Here is a 5973-nt window from a genome sequence, read left to right as displayed (position 1 = left end):
GATTGCACAGCAGATGGGACTGGAACCAACAATCCCTTGCTCGGGAGGTATATCCATTAGGATGCCGGAGGAACACATCTCATGAGGCCCTATTGTGGAGGGTATTCAAAATGTCTGTGCACAAGATGAGTCCCTGTCCCTAGGCATGCGTTCATGTCCTGGCTGGCGCAGTAGGCAGCTCGTCAGTCTCATAATATGAAGGTCATGAGTCAAGCCTCACATGCGGCATTTGTTTTAGCTTTTCCACTCCCAGTATTTAACCACAATGTCCACCTAACTTTCTATGATGCGACTTTATTCGAGCTTTCGAACAATGATGGTTACATCTTGCTCAAGTTAGGGCTAGTGGCGCAATGGATAACGCGTCTGACTACGGATCAGAAGACTCTAGGTTCGACTCCTGGCCAGCTCGATTCTTTATTCTCACTGTCTTACACGTCTCCGTGCCTATTCCGAGTCAGCTGGTCAATCACTCTGGCTAACTCTTAAAGCAGATACAGCTTGAAATCCAACCGTCATATGAGAGGACCTCCCTCTTCAACTCCAGCTAGAGTGAAACAGTTCTGATGCTGAATGCAGAACAAGATTGCTACAAAACAAACAGTAAGATTCTCTGCGAGTCTACAGGAGTCATGTTACTCAGACAACTCAGACTTACAAATGGACGTTAAACTTTATGTTTGGAAAAGGGTTTAAAATTGTAAAAATGTCTAAATTAAATTTGAACTGCAAAGCAGCTGACAAAAAGTAATTTTGTTAAAAAAAAAACTTTATTTTCTCCCTTTTTTATTCAACCTCGGAGAAAGAATATGTTGAGTACTGATGAACAGATACGGATGTATCAGTACACGTTTATAGCAAGGTGAAAGTAAAAGAAGTGCTGCTAAAATATGCTCAGAAAAGGAGATCTAAACCCTTATCACTGGCCTTTTTTGAAACAAACAAAAAAAAAGTGTAAGGTACGAGTTTGTTTCAGGTTATTGACTACTTGGCTATAGGCTAGGTCCAGACAAGCAACCTACTGCATCGCAGAGCAGATGGGACTGGAACCAACAATGTGTGGAGGATTTTAAATTCTATTTTAGATTTAACAGAAAGCCCATGGGAAGAAGCTATGATAGGAGAGATGTGATTTCTCTTTTTAATTTTCATCAGAACTCTGGCTGCAGCATTTTGGATCAGCTGAACGCTTTTAACTACAGTTTGTGGACTTCCTGATAGTAAAGAATTATAAAATTCCAGCCTTGAAGCAACAAATGCATGGACTAGTTTCTCAGCATCACCCCTGGACAGGATATTTCTAATTTTTGCAATATTCCACAGATGAAAGAAGGAAATTCTAGAGACCTCTTTGATATGGGATTTAAATGACAGGTCCTTATAAAAAATAACACCAACTTTATTATCTGAAATCAGTTTAATCCCATTCAGATGAAGTGACTGAATAATCAGAGTCTTTTTCAAAGATTCTCATCCAAAGACTATATTTTCTGTTTTGTCAGCATTCAGGAGCAGAAAGTTAAGAGTCATCCAGGTTATTATGTCTTCAAAACATGCGTTTAATCTATGTAATGGGTTAGCTTCATCTGGATTCATTGAGGGATATAGCTGAGTATCATCAGCATTACAATGGAAATGAATCCCATGCTGTCTAATTATTCTACTGATTGGGAGCATATATATATATAGTTTAGAGAATTGGTCCTAGCACTGATACCTGTGGTACTCCACAAGTAACCCTGTAGCATGAGGAAGATTTATCATTAACTTGAACAAACAGAAATCGGTCAGATAGATACAATTTAAACCAGTCTAGTTTCGTTCCTTTCATTCTTTCAACAAAAAAAAAATCAAGTCTTTCTAAAAGAGTATTATAATCAACCATGTCAAATGCTGCACTGAGATCTAACAGAACAGGCACAGATACAAGTCCATTATCTAAGGCCATGAGAATATCATTAGTGACTTTCACCAGAGCCAGACTGAAACTCTTCAAAAAGTTCATTATGGTGTAAGTGATCACACACTTGTTTGCCAACTACTCTCTCAAGAATTTTAGATAAGAAAGTAAGATTGGATGTAGGTCTATAATTGACCAAGTCATCTAGGTAAAGTGTTGAGGTCAGTGTTAAGAGTGTTAGTCACATCATTCCTACATGGACAAGCTATCTTTATTAGCTTTTGGGTTCATTACCATCTTGGATGACAAAAGAGCAGGTACAGGCCACGATGCCTGACAAGTTAAGGCTTTATTGTCCTCAGCCGAGAGTCATCATAGACTGCACTTGATATCAAGCGCGACAAGTCAGTCTAAGGTATCCTCACTAGGATTTTCTCTTACTGCAGAAGTCTTCACTGCTAAGACTCTGTAAGACTGTAAATGGTTGCATGTAAATGCTAAATGATTGTTTTGAAATTGAAATTAAACATGAAATAGTGTTTTGCCTTAGAGTTTAAGACAACTAAAATAAAATCAAAAAGAGAAAAAGAATACATTATTCATTAAATGAGCACTTCAATTCTCAATTATGAAAACTGTTTACAAGTTTTTAAGTTACCAAGAATATTGCTCACCCCACAATCAAAAAATATCCCTAGATGCCTTTCAAAATGTATCTTTTATAACAAAATTATTATTTTTCCACTTTCTACACACCTGTTACAGAATTGCTTGTTTCAGCTTCACAGGTGCTACGATTCATAACAACTATTTACACTGTACTAATGTTTTAAGAGTTGCGACTTAGGAAGACATCCATGTAGATGTTGTAGTAGAAATCATCAAGCTTCTCTCGCATTGCGTGGATAATATCCTCATCCTTTCAACTGTTAAGTCAGTGTGTGTATCTGTAATGAAAGTACACCATTGAATGCCACTAATGGCCATTGGCCCTGTACCTGATAGTAGTACTTTTGAGACCTTTGTAAGTATGTTTTGCCTTTAACTGTAGTCAGGTTTTAACTTGTTCAAAACTTTGTACATTGCAAGTTTTAACCTCTGCCAGTCCAAATGGTGGTATCTCACAAGACTTTACCATCCGTAGTAGCCCCAAGGTGAGGTGCATCTGGGTAGATGATTACCCAACAAGATGTCACTGTGACGTCACAAATAACTGCATACTGCAGCAGTATGTCAGATTCAAGGTCCAAACTATGTTTCATAGCAGCTGTCTGAGGAGTTCCCCTCAGAATGCAAGAAGCCATGAAAACATGGCTTATCTCACGGAATCGGCTGCCTGTGAGTCGAGGTTTGCATACCAGAGTCCATAACTGGCATTCTGATTGCTGCCTGGTAGCATCTTCAATAGCAGTGGAGATCTCTGAGGTAATCTTTTCAAAAAAGAAAAAAAAAATCAATGACAAAATATCACAATAGCAAATATTATTACCTCTTTAAAATAAAGGTAAACCATATCAATACATACCTTCAGGATCTCCACATGGCATTGTTGCTTGTAGTTGGGCTCAAATTTTACAGGGAATTTAAAACTGTACCCATCAACTGGTAACTTGGAAAATTTAGGGGCATCAGGGTGTCTAATAGTTTTTACTTGTTTCAGGAGGGCACTGGTAGGAAATGACAGAGCCAAATGGAACAGGGCCAAATTTAGAGTCCACTAGTTTAAGTTCCCCAATTCCATGTAACAATTTGCGTATCCCAGGCTGTGGTTGAAAGGTTTTTAAGTTTTTCACCAATGGCCAGCACATGAGGATCTGGAAGGGGCCTTAACAAAAATTGAGAAATGGATAAGGTTGAGTCAATTTACAGTACAATTTCATCTGTAAAAATAAATAATTTCCTAAAAATGTTTGCTAAAGGTACACTATGCAACCGGTGTTGATTTTCCAGCGAGGCTCCCCCCAGAGGGCGAAAGTAAAAGTGCACTGTCGTAAATATGCACAGCTGTTCTCCTGGTTTCTCCGTCAAGCCAGGCGCGGTTGTTTTGAGCTTAGCAGACAGGCGAACGCAACGAATGACTAATGCTGCGTTCACACCGCAGCTGGCGCGACAGAAGCAGCGAGTTTACATGCAACGTAACGTCAAGGCGCAGCAAAAGGTCCCGCGGCGCGTTTTGAGCAGCAGGCGCAGCACGTCTGAGCAGCTGAAGCAGCGCATCGGGCGCGTTTAAGCATCTGACGCAGGGAGAGAGACACAGCGCTGATGATCACTCCTCTTAAACAGTTTATTGACGCCTAAATTAACTTAAAATGCAGAAATCTGCCGGCAGAATATGCAGTTTGGATTATTTAGATGAAAAACACCTACCAGCTGCCGCGGTGAACCGCGAGGAGGCGACCCGGCCAGAGGGTGCTGATGAAGGGATCCCTACTGTCGGCGCACCGCTGGTATGTGGGGGTCTGAGCGGCTCCGACAGAAAAAATATTGAGGGCAGGATGATAATCTGAATGAACTGACGGCACTGATTACGTTTTCAGGTGTATTTTCTCACTTAAAAACATATTAAAACTACTTTTCTCCCACTGATCACAGCAAATATAGCTGCAAGGCAGAGAAAGGATAGTGAAGCTCCGCCCAACGCGCGTCAGACACACTTTTGCACCGCGCAGCCAGAGCAGCAAAGCTGCTTCAGCCGCGCGTCAGAACTAACTGGTACAAGCAGCAAAAATGAAGCAGCAGACGCCATTTTGCTGCGTCCGATGTGAACGTAGCATAACTGCACAAAGATCGCCACTGTGCTAGCAACGAGAATGCTTTTAACTGGGGGCGTGTAGCAGTTCTCGCCGTAAAGCAAGACTGACTCTCACGAGACTTCTAAGCCTGTGGGTGCGGGTCGGTGCTCCTGCAATTGCAAGTGCGGTATTTCCCCCACAGACCACCAGGGCGGCCGAGAATACCTTTGTTCAACCTGAAATTAATCATTTAATCATCCATAACGTTATGGAACACATTAATTAACTGAAAAATGTTGCATAGTGTGCCTTTAAAGAAGATTGAATAGAATATAATAGAACATAACAGAACTGAAAGAACAGAATAGAATAGAGAATTCTCCATCGATAATTCTGGTGTTACAGCAGCCAAAAGATTACAGAAAAAAATGGTCACACAAATGTGGACCTTATAAAAATGTATAAGAATAACATAATAGGGAAGAGTTAAAAGGTAAACAATAAAATACTCTAAAATGTTTTAACAATGTAAAACTGTGCAGCTGGAAATATTTGATGAAAATAGAGCAGAGGAGAGGAGAGTAAGGGTCAGGGGGGAAGCCAGTGTCACATTATGGAGGGGGTAGGGACTTATAGTGTCAGCCTTTTTAGCTATTTGTGGGATCTCATTTAGAAAGCTTGTGTACAAAAATGGTTTGGCCTGAAATGTGCGTATTCTACTTTCTTTGCAAATGTTGGGATCTATTAAAGTAGAAAAAGGGACACAGGGAATTTGGTAACCCTGTTGGTAAAAAGGTGAATGGCAGCCACACAGCATTGTTTCCATTCATGCTTCAATTTTACGCCATATTAGACTTTAACAATAAATCGACTTCATAATATGCATTCAAAACTTATTAATTCAAAGTTGTTCATTCATATTCACATTGATATCTGGGAACACATATTTCCTGGACAAGGAGGGTCAATATCCTGCTTCAGACTTTGAACATTGCCTTCTGCTGCAACCTGCAGGGGGGATCTGTGATCCTCCCACACTAGGGTGACCAAACGTCCGTATTTCCCGGGACATATCCGTATTTCACGTCCTGTCCCGGGTTTTTTTTTAAGAAAGTGAGGAAATGTCCTGATTTTTTGAATTACCTTAATTGGACCATTAAATTTACAGGTACTAGGGCCCTGCGCACGGCGCTGCGTGTGACGTAATCCCTGAGCCGCGTCAGTGCGGGCAGCCCTGTTCTTAATCAGAATGGCTGTCAGTACGCCAACAACATGCAAAAGCGCAAATTGGGCAATGATATGCAAAATGAAAGGTGTTAGTCATTTTTATTCAAATGTGAT

The 5973-nt window shown here is 40.6% G+C and overlaps 1 non-coding gene across 1 annotated transcript; it reads left to right on the top strand.

Annotated features, from left to right (window-relative positions):
* Nucleotides 1-339: 339 nt before the first annotated feature.
* trnar-acg lies at nt 340-412 on the top strand. Its single transcript has one exon. It is a non-coding gene; the product is annotated as a tRNA-Arg (tRNA).
* Nucleotides 413-5973: the final 5561 nt, after the last annotated feature.

Source organism: Cyprinodon variegatus, unplaced genomic scaffold, assembly GCF_000732505.1.
Source record: "Cyprinodon variegatus isolate N-32 unplaced genomic scaffold, C_variegatus-1.0 Scaffold1214, whole genome shotgun sequence".
NCBI classification, from domain to species: Eukaryota; Metazoa; Chordata; class Actinopteri; order Cyprinodontiformes; family Cyprinodontidae; genus Cyprinodon; species Cyprinodon variegatus.
Note: the sequence above shows the minus strand (reverse complement) of the source record. Positions and strands in the feature narration are given on the sequence as shown.